The sequence below is a fragment of the Gorilla gorilla genome, chromosome 12 (genome assembly GCF_029281585.2).
Source record: "Gorilla gorilla gorilla isolate KB3781 chromosome 12, NHGRI_mGorGor1-v2.1_pri, whole genome shotgun sequence".
In the NCBI taxonomy this organism is placed as follows: domain Eukaryota; kingdom Metazoa; phylum Chordata; class Mammalia; order Primates; family Hominidae; genus Gorilla; species Gorilla gorilla.
Genome location: NC_073236.2, coordinates 91397231 through 91423845, shown reverse-complemented (window position 1 = coordinate 91423845; position 26615 = coordinate 91397231). Strand labels below are relative to the sequence as shown.

The 26615-nt window shown below is 38.1% G+C and overlaps 1 protein-coding gene across 15 annotated transcripts in view; it reads left to right on the top strand.

Annotated features, from left to right (window-relative positions):
- The first annotated feature begins 7057 nt into the window (after positions 1-7057).
- FOXN2 (forkhead box N2) overlaps positions 7058-26615 on the top strand; it is a 65124-nt gene continuing 45566 nt past the window's right edge. For 3 of the 15 annotated variants that reach the window (XM_055377857.2, XM_063695896.1, XM_055377850.2), the window contains exons 1-2: positions 7441-7573; positions 21250-21391. The gene's annotated coding sequence lies outside the window, so the exon portion shown is untranslated. Of the gene's footprint in view, positions 7261-7381; positions 7849-21249; positions 21392-21704; positions 21812-26615 lie in introns of those variants that run through there. The other 12 variants (XM_063695898.1, XM_055377851.2, XM_055377852.2 and 9 more) reach the window with 10 other exon arrangements.

The window sequence follows — 26615 nt, the reverse complement described above, 5'->3', positions numbered from 1 at the left end:
TCTCCCAGGGCTGAGTTAGGACTTGATTCCCATTACTACTTATGTAAAGCTCTATCACTGCACTTGTACACCGCAATTATATTTTCTGATTTGCTTGTCTGTAGTTTTAACTACTATTTTCATCTCTGTACTAAGTGCAGGGCCTGGAACATAGTCAGTAGTTAATATATTTATTTAATGAATGAGGTAAAGGTACACAGTCTATCTGTAAAATAGGGATAGATTCTAAGCAGCCTGAAGGCTCAGGATCCTCTGATATCCTTACCAGCTTCATGAGCCAAAGCAGAAATAACATAAACTAATGAATTTCTTCATGTGTAAAGGACTGTAGAAAAGTATTCCATATGTCCTTATACTTAACTTTGCTAATAGCGTTGTTCAGACCCATAGTCACTGAATTTTTTGTCTGCCTGTTTTATCAGTAACTGAATATGTTAACATCTCCTCCTAAAATTCTGGATTTTTTATTCCTCGTAGTTCTGTAATTTTTGCTTTATATACTTTGAGGTTAGGTTATTGGAGGAATACAAATTTAGAATATTTTTATCTTCCTGGCAAATTAAGTCTTCATTATTATGAAGAGTCTCCCTTTCACTCCAGCAGTACTTTTTGTCTTTTTTTTTTTTTTTTGAGATGGAGTCTCGCTCTGCTGCCCAGGCTGGAGTACAGTGGCGTGATCTCGGCTCACTGCAAGCTCCACCTCCTGGGTTCATGCCATTCTCCTTCCTCAGCCTCCCGAGCAGCTGGGATTACAGGTGCCCGCCACCACACCTGGCTAATTTTTTTTGTATTTTTTAGTAGAGATGGGGTTTCACCGTGTTAGCCAGGATGGTCTCGATCTCCTGACCTCGTGATCCGCCCGCCTCGGCCTCCCAAAGTGCTGGGATTACAGGCGTGAGCCAACGTGCCTGGCCCCAGTACTTTTTGTCTTAGTATCTACTTAATTTAGCTATTCCAGCTTCCTTTTGGTAATTTTGCATGGTTTACTTTTTTTCTATTTTTTACTTTCAAACTTTCTGTATTTTTATGTCCTAGATTATGCCCCTTGTAAACAGCGTGTGGTTATTTTTGCCCAGTGACAATCTGTGGTAGTTGGTTACATCAATTGGTGGCCCCAGGTTCATCCTACTTCCTAGTATTTACACCCTTATGCAGTTTCCTCCTCTTGACTCTAGGCCTGTTATTTCCTTTATCTGATAGAATGTAACAGAAGTGACATTGTGTTAGTTCTAAACCTAATCTCCTTGGGAACTCTGAGCTTGCATGTAAGAAGTCGGCTATCTTTCTGGAGAGGCTACATGGATTGGCCATGTGGAACAGAAGTCCTAGAACTACTTGTAGAAAAACCAAAGAACCCAATCAATTGTGAGAACCAAGACCCCACACATATGATATCAGTCAAGCTGTTCTAACCCCTGGCCATTGGAGCCATCCTAGCTAGGTGCTAGACATGTGAGTGAAGAAGCTATCTAGAACATTTCAGCCCCAGCGGACATCACCCAGAGAAGAGAGAGCCTTCTCCATTATGCCCTGTTGAAATTTCTGACCCATAGAATCTGGAAAAATAATAAAATGGTTTTGATTTTAAGCTACTACATTTTTTTTTTGGAGATAGGGTCTTGCTATGTTGCCCAGGCTGGAGTACAGTGGCACCATCTCGGCTCACTGCAACCTCCACCTCCTGGTTCAAGTGATTCTTGTGCCTCATCCTCCTGAGTAGCTGGGACTACAGGTGGGTACAACCACGTTTGGCTAATTTTTTTGCATTTTTATTAGAGATGGGGTTTCGCCATGTTAGCTAGGCTGGTCTCAAACTCCTGACCTCAAGTGATTCACCTGTTCAGCCTCCCAAAGTGCTGGGATTACAGGTGTGAGGCACCGTGCTGGGCCTAAGCTACTAAATTTTGGGGTAGTTTGTTATATAACAATAGGCAAAAGAAACAATCTTTGTCATTAAATTATGATCTGTTTTCATTTAGTGTAATTAGTGATATATTTGGGTTTATGTCTACCATCTTATAACAACTTTCTATTTGCTCTATCATATGTTCTTATTTCTCTTCTATCTTGCATTTAGATTATTTTTTATTTCCTCACACGCTCAAATTAGATTGGAAATTGCATAGTGTCCTGGTTTATTTTATGAATCAACTTGCCAGTGCCACTGGTGTCCAAATGTTTGGTCAAACACTATTCTAAATGTTTCTGTGAAGGTGTTTTTTGGATGAGATTAACATTTAAATCTGTAGACTTTAATAAAGCAGATTACCTTCCATAAGGTGGGTAGATCTTATCCAATGACTTAATAGAACAAAGATTTATCTCCCATGGGCAAGAAGGAATTCTGCTAGCCGACTGCTTTTGGACTCAAACTGCAGCTCTTCTTTGAGTCTCTAGCCTGTTGTTCTACCTTACAGCTTTTAGGCTACTAAGCCTCCACTTCTGTTTCTCTGAAGAATCCTGACTAATACAGTTTCTTACTATTTTCTCAATGATTATTCTAAAGCTCATAAGATGTATTCTTGACTTACCAGAGTCTAATATTAACTATCACTTTTTCCATACTTCTAGAAAATGCACTGATTTTAGAACACTTGATTCCATTTACCTTCTCCTGACATATACCATTATTTCGTGTGTGTGTGTGTGTGTGTGTGTGTGTGTGTGTGTGTGTGTGTGTGTGTCTTAAGAGGGTCTCTGTTGCTCAGGCTAGAGTGCAGTGCAGTGGTGCAATGATGGCTTACGGGGCTCAAGCAATCTTCCCACCTCAGCTTCCCAAGAAGCTTTCCACTACAGGAATGTGCCATCGTGCCTGGATAATTTTTCAATTTTATGTACAGATGGGGTCTCACTATGTTGTCCAGGCTTGTCTCTAACTCCTGGGCTCAAGTCCTCCTGCCTCAGCCTCCCAAAGTGCTGGGATTACAGCCATGAACCACCGCACTTAGCCCACTGTATATTTTTAAATACAGAAGGCAAGACTATTATAGTCATATAGTCAGTATCAATATTCATTTAGATTTACCTATATATTTATTATTTTTCTTGATCTTTATTTCCTACTATATCTATGATATAACTGGGATCATTTACTTCCTGCCTATGGAATGCCACTGTTAATACTGTTTTGTTCCTTTGGAAATTCCTTAATTTTACTTTCATTCTTAAAAAATATTTGTTTCATCCCTTTAAAGTTATCATTCCATCATTTTCTGGCTTCAGCTATTTCTGTTAAAAAGTCAACTGCAAGTCTAATTTTCTTTTTTTTAAGTTCTCTCTTTTCTCTGGCTGCTCTTAAAGATTTTTCTTCTTGTCTTCAGATTTTAGCAATTTTTTCATGATGTGTCTATATATCAGCTGTGTGGATTAAAAAAATATCCTGATGGAGATTCATTGGTTCAAATATTATTTAGGCTGAATACCTTTTCCTTTCCTTTTGGAATGTCATTTATGGTCATATTAAACTTCCTTACTCTATCTTCTATGTGTTCTATATTTTCCATCTTTTTTCCTTTTTGTGCTTCATTCTGAATAGTTTCTTCTGACTTACCTTCTAGCTCACTAATTCTATCTTTATCTGTGCCTAATATGCTCTTAAACCCATCATTGAGTCTTTATTTTCAGTTAGTAAATTTTTTTGTTCCAAAATTTTCATCTGGCTCTTTTTTTCAAGTTTCTAGTTGTCTGCCCACATATTTAATCTTGTGTTTGATTTATTTGAACATAGTAGGCATTGTTATTTTTAAATCTGTACCTGATAATTTCATTACCTGACCCCTGCTGGGTCTGTTTTTGTTCTCTGTTGTTTCTGCTATATTTTTCTTATTTCCTTAGGTAACTGATTTTTAAAAATTGTGTACGAGGCACTGTGATTTCAAAATTATCTGTAGAAATTATTTGAGGCCTAGAATGATATTGTTTCACTCCAGAAAGGATTTTCGTTTGCTTCTGCCAAGTGCTTGTGGGCATGAGCTCAAAGGAATTATCCTAATCCAGTTTCAAGGTTGAGATGATCTGAAACTGAGCTACAGACCTTTTACTTTTATGATGGACCCCTTTGAATTCCTAGTCCAAAGCAAGGGGCCTTCAACAGAGTTCACCTCTTTCTCTCTTAGTATGCCCTGAACTCAAATCTCTGTCCCCCATTCCTGCTCATCCTCTCAGCAGCCCTCTATGGAATTGACCTCCATCATTCCCCAGATCATGGCCTGGTAATTCCTCATTAACTTTTTAGCTTTCTCATGCCTTCAAGCTGATATCTTTTATATTTTGTTGAAGATTGATCCAAATTACTGTTAATACCAAGGCTTACAAAAATGTAGATACCATTAAATATAGGTAGTTGCTTTTAAAAAATGCATTGAAAATGATCCTTCAGGAAAAAAAAATTAGACTTTTATTCATAATTCTAACCTTTTAGCCCAAGTGGCAGACCAGTATTTAGGAATAGTATATACTAGTCCTGGTATCGTAAAATTTGAGATTAGTTACTTATTTTATTGACAAACATTATTGAACATCACCACTGTACCTGAAGCTCTTCTTAGAAATTAGATTATGGAAAAACTTGGTTCTTGACCTCAAGGGGCTTGAAGTCTAGACTCCTTACTGACAAACTGGTTATTTTTAGAATCATCAATTCATGATCAAAACGTCTTTTGTTAAATTTATGTAGCATTATACAATGATAAATACATTTAAAACATAAACAAATATTTGAGCTTCTATCACTTTTTAGCCTAAGCATGGGAGCATTTTAAACAATATATTTTCTAATGCATTTGTCTTCCAGTAAAGTTTATCACTGAATATGTTTCTCTGAAATATTTTGGAGACAGAAGAATAGTAAGCTTCACAAGAGATCTTAAAGCCAGGATCATCTTTTTCCTAGAGTTCACTTCTTGTTTCCTAGCCTTTTTACTGTTGCAAACTTCTGGGAAAAGCTATTCACTCTGAATCATCATTATCTTTAATCAGGGCTTTTCCTTGGCAGATGTTCAAAGTCCTCTAACACAACCTGTAGGTATACAAGTATCCCTGGACTGTAAACTAAGGGCATAACAGATTTGCTGAGACCTCAGCCTTATTCACAAATTTTATTTAAATATGCCCAGACTTTCTGGGTTGAATCAGTCGGTAAGAGGATTAGGAGAGGCAATTTAGAGAATGAGGGTGCAGTAGATTCATCATTTGATCTTGGACAAATTACATAACTTTTCTGGATTTGTTTTCTCATGACAGATTGAGTTCCTGGATGATACATCTCTGAAGTATCGTCCAGCTCTCAAATTCTGTGATCCTTCTACAGTTAAACAGGACTGCTTAGCCACTTGATTTTAAAATAGATGGACGGCACGGCGCGGTGGTTCACGCCTGTAATCCCAGCACTTTGGGAGGCTGAGACAGGGAGATCACCTGAGCTCAGGAGTTTGAGACCAGCCTTGCCAACACAGTGAAATCCTATCTCTACTAAAATTACAAAAATTAACTGGGCATGTTGGCGCACGCTGTAATCCCAGCTACTCCGGACGCTGGGGCATGAGAATCACTTGAACCCGGGTGGCGGAGCTTGCAGTGAGCCGAGATTGCGCCACTGCACTCCAGCCTGGGCGACAGAGCGAGACTCTGTCTCAAAAAAATAAAAAATAAAAATAATAAATAAATACATAGATGGAGTAAGAGCAATGAGGAGAAAGATAATTAAAGTTCAATATATCAAGTAAGATATTAGTAAACTAATTTGTAAGAAGATTAACATATATTATGTTAGTAGCCACCACAACAATGGCTGGCAGCGATAAAACAAGACTGAGGTGTGAGGAGGCTATGGCTCCTTTGTGGCTCCATCTTCTTTCAATCTTCCCTTCGTTCTTTCCCCTGCTCCCTCTCTACTACACCCTCGTTCCAAGAATTTCCTTCAGTATGTCCATATGAGTGGGCAACAGTGATTGCTCCGAAGGGAGAAGTCACAGCAACTCCTGTTCCAATTGAAGCACACTGTACCTTTGTCTTGTGGCCTCCGAATGTAGCTGTGAGGCCCTCCAGGACAGTGCAAGAAAGACAAATGGAACTGGTAGATGACTAAACAAGTTATATAAATGCAGCGTTCCATCTGTGGAATAACGGGATCAAATGTTTATATTTTAAAAATATATTCTGATGCCCATAATTCTTCTGCAGCTATCAGCCCCACAGCCTGACTTGTTTCATTGTCAGCAGGTAGCTTGTTTCATACACAGCTCACCTTCTACTCAGAGCCTGGACACACAGTGAACATGCTCAGTCAGTATCCGGGCTTCGTATACCTTTTCTTTTAGTCTACTCAACACCTTAGTGAGATAGGTATCACTACTCTAGTTTTTGAAGATATTGATAGAGAAACTCAGAGATTTAATTATCAGGATCATATTCGTAGCAAACTAGAGCCTTAGTGCTGCCACTTCTCATACCTTTGACGGGTCATTTTTCTAAGTCTCAGTTTCCATATCTGTAAAGTTTCCACTTCTAAGCCTCCGTTTCCGTATCTGTAAAGTTTCCATGAGTTAGATAGGGTTCTCAGATTTAGTAAAACGAACCAAAACAAACAGGAAGTATATTCCAAACGGGATATTCTTATATTTAAAAAAAAATCTCCATTTATCTGAAATTCAGGTTTAAATGAGCACTCCTGTATTTCATGTGGCAAAGCTATGTTATTATTATGGATATGACAATGGATGTGAAGTCCTTAGCTTCTGTAAATCCTATGCACACTAAATTTTGGATTTGATCCCTAAGTTTTTTTTTCCCTACTGCAAACACAGTGACTTGTTTCCACAGAACATTTCAGTCAAGCCAGAGTAACACTACTTTAAGTTACAGCAATGCTTTACCGTTCCTAAAGCGCTTTCAAAGCCCAGGCAATGGCGGAAGGTCTTGCGGAAACCCACATAACTTGGGGTGTCGAGGAAGGTCTCCTCAGCCCGGGCACAGGCACCGAGGGCCGTCCTGCCCTGCGGCAGCCTAGCCCCGCCCCCGCGCCTCCTCGGCCACTCAGCGGCCGCGCCGTGCCTCCGCCGCACTCCTATAGGTCCTTCCTCGGACATGCGAGGCCTTTCCATTTTCCCGCTTTCCCCTGCCCTGCTCAGCCCTAAACCGGCACCGGCCTACAGCGCCTCCACCCTGCTTTCCGTGTGAGCCCCGCCCTTCCGGACCCTGCATTTCACCCCCACCCCAGCCGCCGTGCCAGGCAGCCAGCCGGAACCCAGGCCCTTCCCTTCGGTAGGAGGTGGGCGGGAACCGGGAGGGGCCGGCCGAGCCCCCTTCCTCGGGGTCGCGGGAGGCGGGACTGGAGGGAGGGGTGGGGCTAATCGCCTTGGCGCCGCGTTGCCATGGCAGCGGGGAAGGGGAGGGAGGGGGAGGAAGCGAGCGGGAGGGGGATGTGGTGCTGCCGGGGCCGCCACTGCAGCTGCTGCTGCCTGCTGGTTGCCGCGTCTTCCCGGAGGCGACTGCTGGAAGCTGCAGGGAACAGCTGCGGTGCTCTGCCATATTGTGTCTTCCCCGGCCGGTCCCTCGCCTCCCGGCCGAGCTGACGGTGAGTCCCGGGCGGAGCGGTGCCCTCCAGGGTCGGCGCTCCCCGCCCCAGCCCGCGGCGCAGCTCCCGGGCGCGGAGGCAGCGCGAGCGACCCGCGCCAGGCGTGGGGCGCGGAGGCGGCTGTCCCGTGACGCGCCCGGACATTTTTGTCCCGTGAGGAATTTGCGCCGGCGCGGGGGTGTCCCCGGCGCGCGTATCGGGTGGTGTGTGTGCTCCGGGGGATGTCGAACTGAGGGGAGTGTGGCTTGTGAGGAGTTAGGAGTTTTTCCTGAGAGGTAATGACCGCCCGGGAGGGGCTGTCGCGCGGCGGAAACCGCGGCGAGGGGTGTCGTCTCTCCGGGAAGGCGTGGAGGGGGCCCCAAGGACCCTCAGGGCTCGGCTCGGGGCTGGAATCTGCTGTTAGGGAAGTACCCCAAGCACCTCGGAGCCTTTGCAACGCCCCCTCCTCTGGCTTGAAGTGGAGCGAGACATGCCGGGCTCGGAGTCCTCGTCCGGCCCCAGTTGGGACTGGCTGGGCCCCGCCAAGTAGTGCACGGGGAGGTGCCGAGGGCGGCCGGGCGTTGTGGTGGGCAGAGGCGGGTCCCGGGTGTGTGTGGGGGCGACCCCGGCACCCTCTCGCCCCTCCACCGCCTCGAGGGGGCCTCAGAGGGTGGCTGTCTTGGGAGCTACTGTTTCAGCGCTGCAATATGGACACTTCCTGTTCGCCGCCTCCTTTGGGGCCGTGGTTACCTTTGCCTTTCAGTCCTCTTTCCTGGCAAGGTGAGAGGTCTGCGGTGGAAGAGGCCTTCAGCCTTTCAAGTTTGCCCCACTGCAGCAGCAGCCTGTGTGGAACCCGGCAGGACGGTGGTAGTTAGCGGAAAGCAGCCCATGTGCTCCGTGCTCCATCCTCCACTCTACTTAACTCCACCCCCTTTTGCACCTTTGCAAAATGCCTCTTTTTCCACCGCATCTCTCGGGAGTTGGGGTGTCTGCTTCGCTGAGGAGCCACACTCTCGCATTGTTCTTGCACTGGATTTCTGCTTTAAAGTCTTTTTACAGCAGTCTCTGAACTTCATTTTCTCCCTACTGGGAAAAAAGAGTTTTAGCGTGCAAAGAAATGACCACAGACTTTCTTTCTCCTACCCCAACTCCGAGGTGAGGGGAGGAGGGCAGTTAAGTATTTACAGGTTAGTTGAAGTTGTTTCTCCTATCTTTTTTCTGATTGTGACAGCCACGTGGCCGGCTGAGTGTAATAGAGTGCGCTAGCGGCACTAGGGGCTGAGGTTTCTCTGGTAGCCAGGGGCTTTGTAACTGTGCTGTCGCCTCGCATGTACATTTATCTTGGTGGGAGAAGCTGAACCATTCATGCCTGTACCTGTTCCATCCGAATCTTAAGACTTACCTCTGTTACCTTGCAGTTCTCCTAAGGTGTATACCGACGTTTTTTGCCGTTCTCTGCTGTTTTGTTGATACATCTTTAAAACCTCGGCATTATTAGGTAGCATCATAGAGTGATGGGGAATAGTAGAGTAAGTGCATTATGGAGTTTGCCAACTTTGGGAAAAAAATATTACTTGAATTTCAAAACCGTTAATGAGAGATTCTAATGCAATCAGAAGTAATTGCATTATCTGGATTTCTTTTTGATAGTTTTAGAAAAATCTATTTTTTTCTTTTTACATGAAAATTGTGATCTAAAAATACGTAAATAAAATTACCAGTGAAAATACTTTTTTAGGGATGAAGTAGTGATTTGATTTGTGTATATGTGTGCTTTTTAAAGCTTTTTTTTAAAATGTGAAGTTAATATGAACGTTAACATGAACAGATTTTAAGAATGAAATATAATTTTTAGAATATGTAAAAGTAGAAGGTCAAAGAGTTGAAGATAAAAAATGAACTTTTGGAGAGTATGGAAAATTTTTGAATTTAAGGACAATCCTTGTTTACTAATGCATCGTTTCATTTTGTGAATGCTTTGGTAGATTTGAATTATTTCTGTAATGTATGTTTTTATTTGAATCAATTTTACTGGAAGAATGTTAAACCACAGGAACCATTTAAAATCTGCACAAGAACTGTATAGAGAAGTTATAGCAACACCATTTTATTGGAATTTTAATTACCCCATAACAATGGTGCTCAATCAGAAAAGTTAATAGATAAAGATATTGAAGTGGCATCTAGGCCTTAGGGCAGAAAAGACAATACAATTGAGAAATGAGTATATATGCTAACCACTGAGAGCAATTTTTAGTTGAGAAAGAAAAGTAAATGACGTCATAAAATACTTATATAAGGCTAAGGCAGGAGTCCAGCCTGGGCAATGTAGCCAGACTCCCATCCCTTGAAAAAAGGATTGCTCAACTCGTGCCTGTAATCCCAGCACTTTGGGAGGCTGAGGTGGGAGGATCACCTGAGGTTAGGAGTTTGAGACCAGCCTGGCCAACATGGCAAAACCCCATCTCTACCAAAAATACAAAAATTAGCTGGGCCTCGTGGGGCATGCCTGTAGTCCAAGCTACTCGGGAGGCTGAGGCAGGAGAATCGCTTGAACCTAGGAGGTGAAGGTTGTAGTGAGTTGAGATCATGCCACTGCACTCCAGCCTGGGCGACGGGGCAAAACTCCGTCTCAAAAAAAATTTTTTTTGAAGGGTTGAGAACAAAGATTGATGCTTTGGGAAACTAACATTTAAGGAGCATTTGGTTTGGTCACATGTGACTTCAAAATTAATACTACAGGTGTGTACAATGCCTATAGCCTATAGTATTGCTTTTTTTTGTTTGTTTGTTTGATGGAGTCTGGCAGCCTTTCTCCCAGGCTGGAGTGCAGTGGCGCTATCTTGGCTCACTGCAATCTCCACCTCCCGGGTTCAAGTGATTCTCCTGTCTCAGCCTCTGGAGTAGCTGGGGTTACAGGCCCCTGCCACCAAGCCTGGCTAATTTTTGTATTTTTAGTAGAGACGGAGTTATACCGTGTTGGCCAGGCTGCTCTCGAACTCCTGACCTCAGGTATCCGCCTGCCTCAGCCTCCCAAAGTGCTGGGATTACAGGCGGGAACCACCACGCCCGGCTTATAGTATTGTTTTATTAATAATTTTATATCCTCTAAATGAGAAGGCTATCCCTGTCCTGCCACTAAATATAAAGGAATCAGAAGAATGTTTATTATTATTTGCTTCTAAGGGATTTTGATCCATATATACTTTATTTCCCTTACCCTAACTTTTCTATTTAAATAAACTTTTTATTTTAGAATAGTTTTATAGTTACAGAAAAGTAAGCTAGTATACAGAGTATACCTCACCCAGTTTCTCCTGTTTAATTTCCTACATTACAGTGGTACATTTGTCACAATTAAGGAAACAAAATTGTTACAGTACTATTAACTACATACTTTATTCCTATTTCGCTAATTTTTCCCTAATGTCTTTTTTTTGTTCCAGAATTTCACTTTCTATGACTTCTCTTTGTTTTGATGACTATGACAATTTTAAGAAGTGCTTGTCAGACATTTTATAGAATATCCCTCAAATGAGATTTATCTGGTATTTTTCTGATGATTAGACTGGGATTATGAGTTTTAGGGAGGAAGATAACAGAGATGAAGTGCCAGTCTCATCACATCATATCAAGGATACAAACTAACAACATGATAAAACTGATGATGCTTACCTTGATCAGGTGGTTGAGGTCTTTGTGGAGTTTCGCCCACTTTCCTGCCTCCTTCCGATCTCTACTCTTTTGGAAGCAAGTCACTAAGTACATGCCATACTCAAAAACCTTAACCTAATTTTGATTCATGTATTTTTAATTTGCCTCAACCTAATTTTCCTTTCTATAAACGAATACTTAAACTTGGGACAGATATTTATTTAGTATCTATTGTATTTAGGTGCTAAGAATACAGTGGTGAGCAAGAGAGACATTTGTTCTGGAGTCTGCCTGATTTAAATATCACATAGGATGTATCTCCTCACCTTAGGTCCTGATTTCGTTAACAGTTTATAAACATAAAATTACTGAAGCCCTGAAAGGCTAAATAATAAATAAAAGCTTGAGTAAACATTTAGAATATATGTTATTAGCATAAAGTTTAAATATATGTACCATAAAAATAGCCATCTCTTTGCTCCCAACACAGATAATGGAAAATTACTTTGATTCTTCCCGAGTAGATATATTACTGTTAAATCCCTGGGATAGTTTAATTACTGTTAACTATCTTCCTATCTTAAAAATGTTTACAGGTGTTAGAAGAAAATTCTTGCCTTCTTACTAGTGCTTTTACAGGTATTGGTGCTTCTGCCGCTCAAAAGCCTTTTTTTTTTTCTGAGAAGTGCTTTGAAAGGTGTGTTGGAGAAAATACATGGGGAAAATAACAAGGACCCTGGTCTCTCTATGAGAAGCCATGCTTACATATTTATGGAAAAAAAATGAGACTGAGGAGATAAAAAACATTAATCAAAGTTTTCAAAGTGATAATAAACGTTTTTGGAGGGAATTTACTGTATATTTAATAGAAGAGTAGAAGAGTGCTGCCATCCTAACATTGGGAATGTTACTGGGAATGTTTTTAACCAAATAATACCAATTTTATTGGAGAATAAAATTTTATTAAAGACTTATTGAGTAAAGATTTCAGTTAATATTTTTCTGGTAAACTGGGTTAACTACAAAACACTCTTAATTTGAACTTTTAATTGAAATTCTTTCTAAAATATGTCATTAATACACTTTAAATTGTATAGCCCACTGAACAGAATTTTTATATATTTAAATTCTTTTTTTTTTTTTTTTTTTGAGACAGGGTCACACTCAACCCTGCTGGAGTGCAGTGGTAACAATCACAGTGCACTGCAAGCTCCACCTCTTAGGCTCAAGTGATCCTCCTGCCTCAACCTACCAAGTAGCTGGGACCACAGGGGCGCTCCACCACCCCTGGCTAATTTTTTAATTTTTTTTTTTTTTTTTTGTAGAGGGGAGGTCTGACTATGTTGCCCAGGCTTGTCTCAAACTCCTGGGCTCAAGGGATCCTCCTACCTCAGCCTCCCAAAGCACTGGGATTTTAGGCATGAGCCACCTCACCTGGCCAATCTTTAAATTAAATTTTGCATTATACAGGGTTAGTGTGGTTATTCTGGGTTTTATATGTAACCTTGGAGATAGAGAATTGAGGAAATTGACACATTTATATCTTTGTAGTTTGTTTCTTTTTCTTAAAAGAGGAAATACAGAAAAAAAGGGGAAGAGGTTTCTTGTAATTAAGATTTTACTGGTCCTTTTGACTGCACCATGCCTTTGTCCAACCCTTCCAACCTTAAAAATTCAGTTTATATACTACCTCTTTCTATGCTGATTGAAGAATTATTAATAATCATAGCAACAACTGCAGTCTTTATTGTGTTTACTATGTATTGGCATAGTTATACTAGACATATGAGTGTATAATTTAAATTTTTTTTTTTTTTTTTTGAGATGGAGTTGTGCTGTGTCGCCCATGTTGGAGTGCAGTGGCTCCATCTCAGCTTACTGCAACCTCTGCCTCCCGGGTTCAAGTAGTTCTCCAGCCTCAGCCTCCCGAATAGCTAGGACTGCAGGCACACACCACCGCGCCTGGCTAATTTTTGTATTTTTAGTAGAGACGAGGTTTCACCATGTTGGCCAGGCTGGTCTTGAACCCTGACCTCAAGTGATCTGCCCACCTCGGCCTCCCAAAGTGCCGGAATTACAGGTGTGAGCCACTGTACCTGGCCATAATTTAATTTTCAGTAATGCTGTAAGGAGTGTCATATTCTCATAAACAGATAATGAGAAATTGTGTAAATGTAATACTGGGTATTTACCCAAATCTCTCAGACTTGAAAAAAATCATTAATCTTTGTACTACAATCTGAAGTCTTTAAAAAAATGAGTATTTGTTAGGATGAGATGCCTACATCTTGATTTGTTCCTAAGGAGTAGGGAAGAATACAAGGTAGGGAGAGAAACTAATATTTATAGAATGCTTGCTCTGTGGCAGGAATGTTGCTACTTTATTGTTATAGCAAGTTAAGTAAGTGGTATTATTTCCTGGGACTCAAGGAGGTTCAGTCATTTGTCAGAGATTGCCTAAGTATGTTGGTGGCTGGTGGGTCAGTTTGACTTGAGAGCCTTACTCTTTCACTTTTCTCTGCTTTGTTTTTTTTTTAACTTGCCCCAAAGCAATGAAGATACTGTTTCAGTTTTCTAGTACAGCATCTACTATATTTATTCATTCATTTAAACATTTAAATGTTCACTACATGTTATGGTCTGTAGTAGAGCATAAAAATGAATGTATTGAGTTCTGCCAACAAGGATTTATATTCTAGTGTAGTATTTCTTAAATGGGTGACTGAATTGGGGTGGGAAATTTTGACCAGCTTTTATTAAAAAACAATCTAGGCCGGGTGCAGTGGCTCATGCCTGTAATCCAAGCACTTTGGGAGGCCAAGGTGGGCGGATCACAAGGTCAGGAGATCGAGACCGTCTGGCTAACACGGTGAAACCCCATCTCTACTAAAAATACAAAAAAAATTAGGCGGGCGTGGTGGCGGGTGCCTGTAGTCCCAGCTACTCGGGAGGCGGAGGCAGGAGAATGGCCTGAACCCGGGAGGTGGAGCTTGCAGTGAGCCGAGATTGCCCCACTGCACTCCAGCCTGGGCGACAGAGCAACACTCCATCTCAAAAAAAAAATTTTAGTACATTTTATGTGGTAAGGGTAAAAGTATTATTTCATGAAAATTTTAGTACATTTTATGTGGTAAGGGTAAAAGTATTATTTAGTACATTTTATGTGGTAAGGGTAAAAGTATTATTTCATGAAATTGTGACCAGCTTTTATTAAAAAAAATCTAAAAAAATTTTAGTATATTATACGTGGTAAGGGTAAAAGTATTATTTCATGAAATGTTTGTTTTAGTTAAATATGTATGTATATTGTGGGTCTCTATAAAAAAATACATTTCTTATTGTGGGATAACATTGAAAGTGAGAACTACAGGTCTAGTGGCTGAGATAGAACTGTAAGCAAATAATTATACGTAATTAGAATAGCAAGTAAGTTCCTTTTTTATTTTGAGATGGAGTCTTGCTTTGTTGCCCAGCCTGTAGCACAGTGGCGTGATCTCGGCTTATTGCAATCTCCGCCTCCGAGGTTCAAGCAATTCTTTCTCAGCCCCTGGAGTAGCTGGGACTACAGGAATGTGCCACCACGCCTAGCTAATTTTTTTTTGTATTTCTAGTAGAGATGGGGTTTCACCGTGTTGGCCAGGCTGGTCTCGAACTCCTGACCTCAGGTGATCTGCCTTCCCCGGTCTCCCAAAGTGCTAGTATTACAGGTGTGAGCCTCTGTGCCTGGGCTAGAGGTAGATTTAAATTAATAGCAGCAGTTTATTTTCCTAAATTCTTTTTTTTTTTAATTGTAAAGTGAAACAAATGCAGAAAACCACACAAAACAAATGTGTAACTTAGTGAATTACAAGGCTAGCACCTGTGTAACCCTGTCCTTTAAAAAGTAACCACTGTCCTGGGTTTTCTGAAAATGAATTAAGTTTTTGGTTTTATTACTCAAGTATGTGTCCCTAGATGCTATAGTTAAGCCTGTTTTCTTGCTCATGCTCACGCTCACGCGGATTCTTGCACTCCCCCCTCCTTTTTTTCTTTTTCATTAAGCTTGCTTTCTTTACACCTTCTGTTTCTCTAAGATTTTATCCAATACATTTTTTTCTCGTAATCCTTTAAGTCTTCATTTCTGAAATGATTTTTTCCCTTTTATTTTAAATTCTTTCTTGAGCTCTATCACCTCATGTCTGAGCTTTTCTAATTCTGATATATTTGATATATATAATACAATATATATTTCTGATATATTTGATATATATATAATACAATATATATATCTGATATAGGTATTTCTCATAATTTTTTTAAGTTTACTTTGAAATAGGAGTTCATTTTTATCTCTTTGAGCATCTCTTTCAGACTTGCTTTTATTGTTTATAGGGATGTTATTTTATTCTGTTTCTTTTTTTTTTTAGTTGTAACTTTGTGTGGGATTCAATCTCTTAAAAGTATGAATGCTTTCATTTATACTGTGCTAGGAATAAGATGCATGTAAGTAAATAATTGCATTATGAGACATATTCTAAAATACATTCAAGGGTATTATGAGAACACAGAGTAGGAGCTTACTTTCCCCAAAGTGTAGGGATTAGATGAGGTGGACTTCAGTCATGATGGAGGTTTTTTATTGGTGTATCAATATTTTTAAATATTCTGGTTTTTTTTAATAATTGATATATTTTTGAGGGTACATGTGATATTTTGGTACATGTTTACAACGTGTAATGATCAAATTAAGATAATTAGAATATCTGTCACCTGAAACGTCATGGTAGTTCTGATTTTAGTTTTTGAGGAAACTTGATACCGTTTTTCATAATGGCTGTTACTTTACATTCCCACCAACAGTGTATGCGCATTCCCCCTTTCTCCATATCCTTGCCAGCATTGTTATTTTTTGTCTTTTTGATAAATAGCTCTTCTGACTGGTGTAAGATGGTATCTCATTGTAGTTTTAATTTGCATTTATCTGATGATTAGTGATGTTGAGCATTTTTTTCATGTTGGTTGGCTGCCTTTATGTCTTGAAAAGTTACTGATCATGCTCTTTGCCCGCTTTTTGATAGAGTTGTGTTTTTCTTGTTCAGTTGTTTGAGTGCCTTGTAGGTTCTGGATATTAGTCCTTTGTCACATGTATAGTTTGCAAATATTTTCTCCCATTCCACATGTGGGTTGTCTCTTTATTGATTATTTCTTTTACTGTGCAGAAGCTTTTTAGCTGATTAAGTCTCATTTGTCTGTTTTTGGTTTTGTTGCAGTTGCTTTTGAGTTCTTAGTCATAAATTCTTGTTCAGGCCAATGTTCAGAAGAGTTTTTTCTCGGTTTTCTTCTAGAATTTTTATAGTATAGTTTCAGGTCTTACATTTAAATCTTTTCTGTAGCTAATTTTTGTATGTGGTGAGAGATGGGTCCAGTTTCATTCTTCTGCATATGGCTATCCAATTTAGTAGTGCTTTTTATACAAATGAATTTACTGTTGACTTCCTTCAATTACTACTTTGAAATACTGTTCAGATGGAATTAAAATAATATTTTAAAATTTTTCTTTTGCTATACTGTTGTCATATGTCATCAACTATCTCTTAAGTAGAGACCTGAAATTTAGAAAGTGAAAAGGTCACAAAGTAGAATGGAAAACATAGTATAATGCATAGTATTCTGTACGTGAATGACAAATTGCTCAGTAATTTTTTTTTTTGTGACGGAGTTTCTCTCTGTCTCCCAGGCTGGAGTACAGTGGCACAATCTTGTTCACTGCAACCTCCTCCTCCTGGGTTCAAGTGAGTCTCCTGCCCCAGCCTCCCAAGTAGCTGGGATTACAGGCACCTACCACCTTGCTTGGCTAATTTTTGTATTTTTAGTAGAGACGGGTTTTGCCATTTTGGCCAGGCAGGTCTCGAACTCCTGACCTCAAGTGATTTGCCTGCTTTGGCCTCCCAAAGTGCTTGGACCAGTAAATATTTTAATGAATATCATATTTCATCCTTCAGATTTTTTTTTGTTTCATGTAGTTTGATTAAAATGGCTTCTTTGTTTAGTTAAAACAAAACTTAATGATGTGGTATGGTTTGGGTATAATTTTCCCTTTGTACTTCTATTCAAATTGGCAGCAAGTTAGAGCCAGGTTGTGCTTGCTTTTGAAGTACTCTGCTTAGGGATATTGAGTCCATTGTTTTCTATTTTCTTTCTTTGGTTAACGATACTTTTGACTTGGTGTGTATTAAGTATCTTATAAAATAACTTTAGTGTTTATGAAGTGATCTCATGTCTATTGTTTCTTTTGGTCTCTTAACATAAATAACTACAGTAAAAAAAGAGGAAATGTAAATAAATGCAGTTGGAACACGGAGAGATTGAAAGACTAACAGAAAAAAAAGGTGGGGTGGGAATTATGTGGAGGAGTTGTCGTTAAATTAGGCCTTAAATATTAGGATTTGACTGAATGATGAGAGGGAAGGTAGACAATCCAATTGTTAGAATATCAAAAGCAAGCATATAGAGAAATGTATTTGAACAGGATTAGTATAGTTTGGACTGACTTCTAATACAGAAGCATTAGCTTGAGGATGTAGATACTGAATCAGTTATTGATTTTTGTTTGTTTGTTTTTGGTATTTTGTACTTAAAAAGCAATCTAGGCAGGATGTCAGGCTAGTGTAGCAGTGAATAGTGTGAATTCTGGAGCCAATACTTCCAGTTTGGAGCACACCGTTTAATCCTTCTCTATGTGTGTTTCTGCGTATAAAATAGACATTAATAATGGCAACTACTTGATAGGGTTGTTATGAATAAGATTAAAAGAGTTAATACTAGTAAAGTATTTACAATACCTGTTACCAATAAGCATTCAATGAGTTTTTTTAATTTATGAGAGTACTAGCTCTTTCATTTTATGTGTGTGTGTGTATTTGTAATGTACACATACATGTGTGAGTATATATGGAATATAATGTGAGTGTATGTGGAATAAATACAGAAAGGAAATGTAGATCTCACATGTATGTATCTATAGGAAAGGTAGTAATATTTGAATTTCAGTTTTGATTAGAATTTAGATTATTATAATAAAGTCTAACATCTCATTTTACAGATGGAAAAATTATGTACTAGCAGAACTAGAACCAAGATTTGCCAGACAACAAATATTTGAGCAGTAAACAAAACGGACAACTAGCTCTGCCCTTATGAAGCTTTCAGTTAGTCAGGAAAGATATGTATTAAACCATCTCAGGTGTGACAAATCTTATCAAAAGGTTAGAGTACTGTGGGAGAGTAGAACTGGGGCCCCTCCATAGTCTGGGATTTTAGAGAATTCTTCCCTAAAGATTTCTTTTTTTTTTTTTTTTTTTTTTGAGACGAAGTTTTCCTCAGTCGCCCAGGCTGGAGTGCAGTGGTGCGATTTTGGCTCACTGCAAACTGTGTCTCCCAGGTTCAGATGATTCTTGTGCCTCAGCCTCCCAACTAGCTGGGGTTAAAGGCACATGCCACCACGCCCAGCTAATATTTGTATTTTTAGTATAGATGGGGTTTTTGCCATATTGGCCAGGCCAGTCTCAAACTTCTGGCCTCAAATGATCTGCCTGCCTTGGCCTACCAGATTGCTGGGATTACAGACATGAGCCACTGTGCCCGGCCTTCTTTTCCCAAGATCTCCAAGCTGTGGTGTGAATAATAAATAGCAGTTAGCCAGGGTTAGGTGGAATGAAGAGTGTTCCAGGCAGAGGGAGTAGGATTTGTATAGGCTTTGAGAGAGGAGAAAGCATGGTCTATTCAGATATCCGAAATGGAGAGAACAAGGGAAAGAGTGGCAAAAAATGTGACCTGAAAGGTTAGAGCATGGCTAAAATACGCAGGGTCTTGTATACAAGGTTAAGGATTTTGACCTAAGGGTCCCCTTGATGGATTAAGCAGGAAAGGGACATTGCTAGATTTACATTCTGCAGTATTACATTAGTGTATTACAGAGAACAAATTAAGAGAGAGTCTGGCATAAGTTTAAGGAGATTAGTTTAGGAAGATACTGTAGGAGCTGCTGTGTGTGGTTGTGCAGAGCACACCATAGGGGTTTCCATTCATGTATACTGGTTGAGCGTCACTAATGCAAAAATCCAAAATCTGAAATGCTTCAAAATCTGAAGTTTTCTGAGTGCCAACATGCCACAAGTGGAAGATTCCACACCTGACCTAATGTGATGGTTTGTAGTCAAAATGCAGGTGCACAACACATAGTTTATTCAGCATCTCCAAGGGAAAAATAAAATTACCTTCAGGCTATTTGTATAAGATATATATGAAACATAAATGAATATTATGTTTAGACTTGGGTCCCATCCCTAAAGTATCTCATCATGTATATACAAGTAAATATTCCAAAGTCCCAAAAAATCCCAAATCCAAAGCATTCTGGTCTCAAGAATTTTGGATAAGGAGTGAGTATTCAACCTATACTACCTTTGGAGTGGTCTGGATGAAAGATAATGTTGACCTAGGCTATAGTTGTGACAGTGAAAATGGAGAAATGTGGACAGATTTCAGAGATATTTCAGATTTAATGACTCCAAAATTTATCTCCAGACCAGACCTCTTTCCTGAACTTTAGGTCACGTATATCCCAAATGCCTGTCCTACTTGGATATCTCACAAATGTCTCAAATTCAACAGGTTTTTAAAACAAAACAAAACAAAACACTGCAAACATTAATCTGTCTCCAAAAAGAAAAAAAATAGTCATTTTCTCTTCCAGTATTTATAGTAGCAAATAGAACTAACATCCACTCACTTGCTAACCATGTCTACTAGTAGTGACCACTAGACTACTTAGCTATATGTAGCTGCAGTTGATATGGCTTTTTAGAATTTAGGTTATATTCCATATAAGTTTATTTAGAAACATTTATTTTAGAAAGTATTACTTTCTAAAATGATCTGGAGATAGTCTTTTTTTTTTTTTTTTTGAGATGGAATTTCACTCTTGTTGCCCAGGCTGGAGTGCAATGGCACGATCTTGGCTCACTGCAAACTCTCCCTCCTGGGTTCAAGGGATTCTCCTGCCTCAGCCTCCCAAGTAGCTGGGATTACAGGCATGCGCCACCATGCCCAGCTAATTTTGTATTTTTAGTAGAGACGGGGTTTCTCCATGTTGGTCAGGCTGGTCTTGAACTCCCTACCTCAGGTGATCCACCTGCCTTGGCCTCCCAAAGTGCTGGGATTACAGGTGTGAGCCAACGTCCACACCTGCTGGAGATAGTCTTTAATAACATTAATATCTTTAATAATTTTTTAGCATAAATATATTTTTAAGTCAGAGTACATATGAGGTTAATGTAGCCCTATTTAAAATCAACTTAATTCTGTTAATTGTATTTTTGTTTTGTTTTTAGAATTACATATAAAATCAATATATTAAACCAATCAGTAGAGAGTCCTAAGTTTTACTCTTGCTTTCCAAATTTGACATTGGGGCTATTAGTAAGGTATCATTGTCTGCATTTATTAGATTTATTTCTGATCATGAATATACTTTTAAAAGATGCTTCTTTTCAGTGGAGCAATTTATTTGGCTATAGGTGATTTACTGCATGACTATGACTTATATTCAAGGCATTGAAATATTATTATACATAAACAAATTTTGATGACAAGACCACGTGTTTATATTCAAATGCCAACCAGATTTGTCCTTTAGGACTTTCGCTCCGTTGACTTTTTAAGTTTCTATAACTTTGTTCCTTTCAGTGTTGTTTTTCAAGTGCAATATAGTCATCCCTTGATATCATGGGGGATTGATTCTGGGACCTCCTGAAGATACCAAAATCCACAGATGCTCAAGTTTCTTGTATTACATGGTGTAGTATTTGCATATAACCTACCCGCTTCCTTCCATATACTGTACTTTAAGTCTCTAGATTACTTATAATACCTAATACAATGTAAATACTATATAAATAGTTATACTGTATTGTTTAGGGAATAATGACAAGAAAAAAAGTCTATATCTGTTCGTTACAGACACAAGCAACCTTTTTTTCCCCCCAAATATTTCTGATGTGCAGTTGGTTGAATCCATGGATAACAGAACCCACAGATGCAGAGGGCTGACTGTACAAGTCTGTCAAAAAACCAAACTGCTGGTTGGCTAATAATTGGTCACTGTATGACTTATAGTACAGGTGATATTACTTCTGATTCTAGATGGTAAGTATATTTTTCTCCTTTAATTATTATTTTTGCTCTTTGATTTCTGTGCTGTCAGTTTTTTTCTGCTTTTAACATAGTTTTGTTTAGATGTGGCATTGATAGCAATCCTAAAGTTTAAGTAGATGGGTTTTCTAAGTCAGATTTACTCTAAGAGCTGTAGTGGTTCTTTTCTATTGTATTTAGTAACATGTAGGGTATGTAAGTGTTATGTTTGAGATAATAGAACTTTATAAATTATTTAGTCACCAGTTTTTTTTTAACCTTTGTTCAAAATAGCCATTTTTCTTAAAACAGTTTTTACTCAATTTAGATCTTTTGTGGTACTGCTTTTTGAAATCCGTGTTTCTGTGAAACGGAGGAGGATTGTGTGCTAGAGACTCATCTTGATGTATTTGGTCTTTATGCAGAAAATATCAGGTTTGTAAGTTATTGCTTCATTTTAACTTCCCCAAGAAAGGGACGAATGACTATGCTTTTATTTTTGAGACAAATGCTGCAACATTGTGTAGAGGAAGTCTATATATACACTGTGTACAATTGACAGAAAATTATTAATATTTAAATAGAAGTGGCATCTAAACACATGGTTTACAAATTGAATCTGGGCAAGTTAGTATAGGAGAAAAGTAAATTCAGTGGAAGGTTGCCACACATATTTTTTTTTCTTTTTTTCAGTTTTAATGGTATCTGCTTTTAGTATGAGTTGGAGAAAGGTTTTCCCCCCACTCACTTTTATTTCATTTTTTACTCTCATTTGAGAAGCAATTTCTCCATGAGACAGATCTTTGACCCTTTTGTATTCTGCACTCCCATCCCCCTTGACTAGAAAATGCAGCTGCACACATTTTTTGTTTAGAGACAATGGATCACATGCTGTGTCACCTAAATCTATGACCAAGAGGCAGTTTTATCCCTAAGAGACCATAATGCTTCAGTTCGCCTGGATACATGACATCATGTAGCATTATAATCAAATATACATCTTTTTGCAGTACATTTGGGATTTGATTTTACCCTCTAATCTCAGTATTGGATTTTATGGGGATAGACATTATTTATAATGGAGAATCTTAATCAAAACAAAAAATGTATTGTTAAATCAATAGGAAAGGTTGTGAGTTCCTTCCTTTTATATGCCTTTTTTTTTCTTACATGAGGTTTACCAGTGTTTTTAGATATTCTGAGATTATAGAATATCTTTAAAGCTGTAGTGGCTGTTAGGTTTATTACACAGTGCATTGCAAATAATGTGTGTTCAGTAAATGCTAGACTTTATTTTTGCTACTGACTAGACAAATTAACAGGAAGAAAATGGTTTTCCTTTTTTGAGTGAGAACCAACCTTAATTACCAAGAAAAAAATAAATAAATAAAAAATTGTTTTCCTTTTTAAAAATGAGGAAGTCTTCAGATTTAGAAAATAGTATCTATAAACTGCTAAAATATATTATGTCGTTTATTATAATAAGCTGATAATACTTTTGAATAAATCTGGAAAATACAATGCTGTGGCTTCCAGTCTTGAGAAATGGTACCTTATTATAATTAATAAATATGATTCATTCCTAAGAATATTGGAGGTGAGGAAAGGAGAGGAAAATTGAATGGAAATTTCTTTTATTATGTATTAAATCTTAGTGGCAAAGCTTATAAAATTGCAGTGAATAATTGAACTAATTGCTATGCAGCTTCCATAAAATTCACAAACATTTGGATTTCTGGGCTTTGCCATAGCTCTGTAGTAGACATTTCTTTTTCTATGAAAAACATTGTTTAGTGATCTGAATTCAGTGAATGACTACCTCTTTCTCTTTACTAGGGTTATCTTAGCCTCTGTCAATTTGTTTTTTTAATATTGGTTACTTGAGAGTGATTGGATAAGAAAGCCACAAATCTGAGATGATGCCTACTTTCTGGTTGCTCTTTTGACATTTGTGAAATTGCTTGATTTGCTGATGACATGCAGTTCTTGGTGGGTGGTAAAATAGCAAGTCAATAACATAAAGTTTCCAAATATCTTAAGACCACCTAGAAATAATTAGAGATTGTAAACTTAAATTAAGTGTAACCCAAAAATCCTATTCTTATATGCTTCAGGATTCACATGTTTAAGTATTTAATGAGACTGATTTTAAGTAGGAAGCTGGAGTAGTAGGGTCAAAATGGTGAGAAACAATTTTATCTGTAGGCTAGATGCTGCCATATAGTTTGAGGTTAATTATTCCTTGCTTAAAGCATGGGACTGGCTACAGTCTTCCTCAGGCCCCTTGGTACAGTTATTCAAGTGTTGGTTTCAACTTCTTTCCAGTTCTAGTAGAAATAACAGATGGCATGGTTCTTTTTCACTCCATGTAGTAAAGCTTATTAGAAACAGCACAATTGATGTTCTTCGTTACCCAAAGAGGTAATAAGGAAAGATATTCAGTGACTGGCTCAAGGGTACAAGGAAAAAATAAATTTGCCTAAGTTTGCTTTGGGCTATCAAGAATTGACTGTTGTATTTTGTTTTGATCTGAGTCTTTTCTCAGTGCTATATTTTATTTCCCAGTAAGAATTCTTAGACAATATAATGGATGAAATATAAATTTTAAAAAAGTAAACAATTATTTAGAAACAACATAGATTTAGGACTCTAAGAACTATAGTATAGGTAAGATAGAAACAATTAAAATTGAAAATGTAGCATGAAGAGATTCAATAATAAAACTTTAAAAGCACTTTTTAAAGGTATTGAACTCATAATTAATCGAACCAAGTTAATTGCAGCTATTCCTTATTTGCTGTGGACCTATGTAAGTTATTAAAGAATACACTAAAAATCATTTATGTTGGCCAGGCACACTGTTTCACACCTATAATCCTTACAATTAGGGAGGGGCCAAGGCAAGAGGATCACTTGAGCCCAGGAGTTTGAGACCAACCTGAGCAACATAAGGAGACGCTGCCTCTACAGAAATAAGAAAATTAGCTGAGTGTGGTGACACACACCTGTTGTCCCAGCTACTCAGGGAGCTGAGGTAGGAGGATCGCTTGAGCCCAAGAGCTTGAGGTTGTAGTGAGCTATGATCATGCCACTGCACTCCGGCCTGGGTGACAGAACCAGAAAAAAAAAAAAAAAAGAAAGAAAAAAACCCAGAACCTTTATGTTCATGAGAATTTCTGAACTGAGCTGGATTTTTTTTGGTCGTTAAATATATATTCATATACCCATATTTTTAATGTACTGTAGCTGCTAGGCTGAAATTAACCATGTTATTTATATATTTTCTCAGATCTACCGCATTTGTTAAAAGTAGTATCTCAAAAATGGATGGAAAATTATTATTTTGAGTATTTTAACTTAAGAATTCTGAAACAGAACAGTACATTCTAAATTAGTTGGATACAATGAATGTAACTAGGAGATATTTATATTCCTGTCCTGTTTTCATGATGCCATTACATTTGTTGCTGTGTCTTTTCTTTTTGTTTTTGAGAATGGCATTAATAGTGAAAACTCATGATTATTTCAGAGGTAGTATAGTTATTTTTATTGTTCATAAATTCTTTTTTTGTGTGTGAGAATGTTGGCATCAGACAAAGCTGTTAATAATTTAGACCTTTCTTGGCCATTAATAACAAAATATTAAAAGTTTATAATAAAGTTCTTTTGGATTAAACTACAAGGATTAGAAGAAGGGTTCTGTCATGTTGCATGATTGGCAAAATATCTGCAGAGTGCATGGAGACAAATATAATAAGGAAGTGAAAGTCGAATCATAAAGAAAATGATGAAAGACGTATTGTGGCACTCTTCCAAGAAGTCCTGATCTCATTTGGCCACCTCGTCAGTGGATGTCATTGGTCATGAGGGAGATCTATCCTTAACACTAGACAAATATGTTTTTAATTTCAAAACTTCAAAATATAAAGCATTGTTACTGATTTTGTACCCTAATTTTTATATTTGGAGGTTATAATATTTATACATCTACTTTAGGAAGAAAGCTAATAATTTTAAAATTTATAGTAGTAATAACCATCATTACCATCTCTGCAGCGAGTATTCATTGTATACTTACTCTGTACCTCTGTTCTAAGTGCTTTATTTTTGTTGTTTAATTTGTACTAAGAATCTTATGAAACTAGGTAGTATTATAATTCTAAGTTGATAGGTCTCATAGCTTAGTGAAAGGCAGGGCTGGGATTTGAGGCCAAGCAGTATTTCTTCACAGCTCATGCTGATAATCCTTTGGTTCACTGTCTCCAGATGTGATTAATATCAAGGTAAATGATTTAGATTTTCCTTTTTCAATTTTTAAATTAGTGAAGTTCCTTATCCTTCATAATTTCAACTTCAAATATATTGCTGCCTCAAGTTTCTGCCCAATATCTCCTAGTGTTATGTATGTTAATCCTTTCTAAAGGAAGAAGGCTTTCATTTTATAATTATATAATATTTACGATAGACTCTAAGCATGACAACAGAGCCATGCATGTAGTAGAAGCAAGAAGTTTCTGATTTGAAGCCTCTTAGAAAAGAACCAGCAGAGGTTCTTCTGAATAGTATATCTCTTATACATCTCTTTCTCTACCTTTTATCTACATTACTAGATGCAGAGATACTATAATCATAGTCCAATATAGCTAATACTTTAGCTTTAGCATTTAAAATTCCTATATACATTTTATATAGATTTAAATTTCTATATTTTAAATTCCTATATACATTTAGGTACTTCTGACATTATAGTAATTCATAATACATTTCCTTATCAGGAGGTTACTCTGTATCCTCAACTGTTAAACCACAGATAGACAAAAAAGAGACTTACAAGTATTTGTTGGGGGGAATCACGAAGTTTATGCATTAAATTCATGTCCCTTAAGGTGAGCTCTTTACCCTTATTAAGATTTTATTCAGATCTGTGATATTATATGAAATTCTAATGAAATTTACCTGGCTTTCCATTCTGTAACAGATAATAAATCTAAAAGTCCATTTCCATGATTTAGAAATCCAAAATGTTCCAGAAGCCAAAAGTTTTCTTAACCCTATAGTGGCAAAACATGATCTGAGTGGATGTAAGGGTATTGGTGGTCTTTATTTACAACCCCTCTTACTGTAAATATACATTTTGCCACAGAAATATTAACATAGTTATTTTGGGGTGTTGCCTCAGACTTCACTAGGATGTGAGATATGTGTGTGTGTGTGTGTGTGTGTGTGTGTGTGTGTGTAT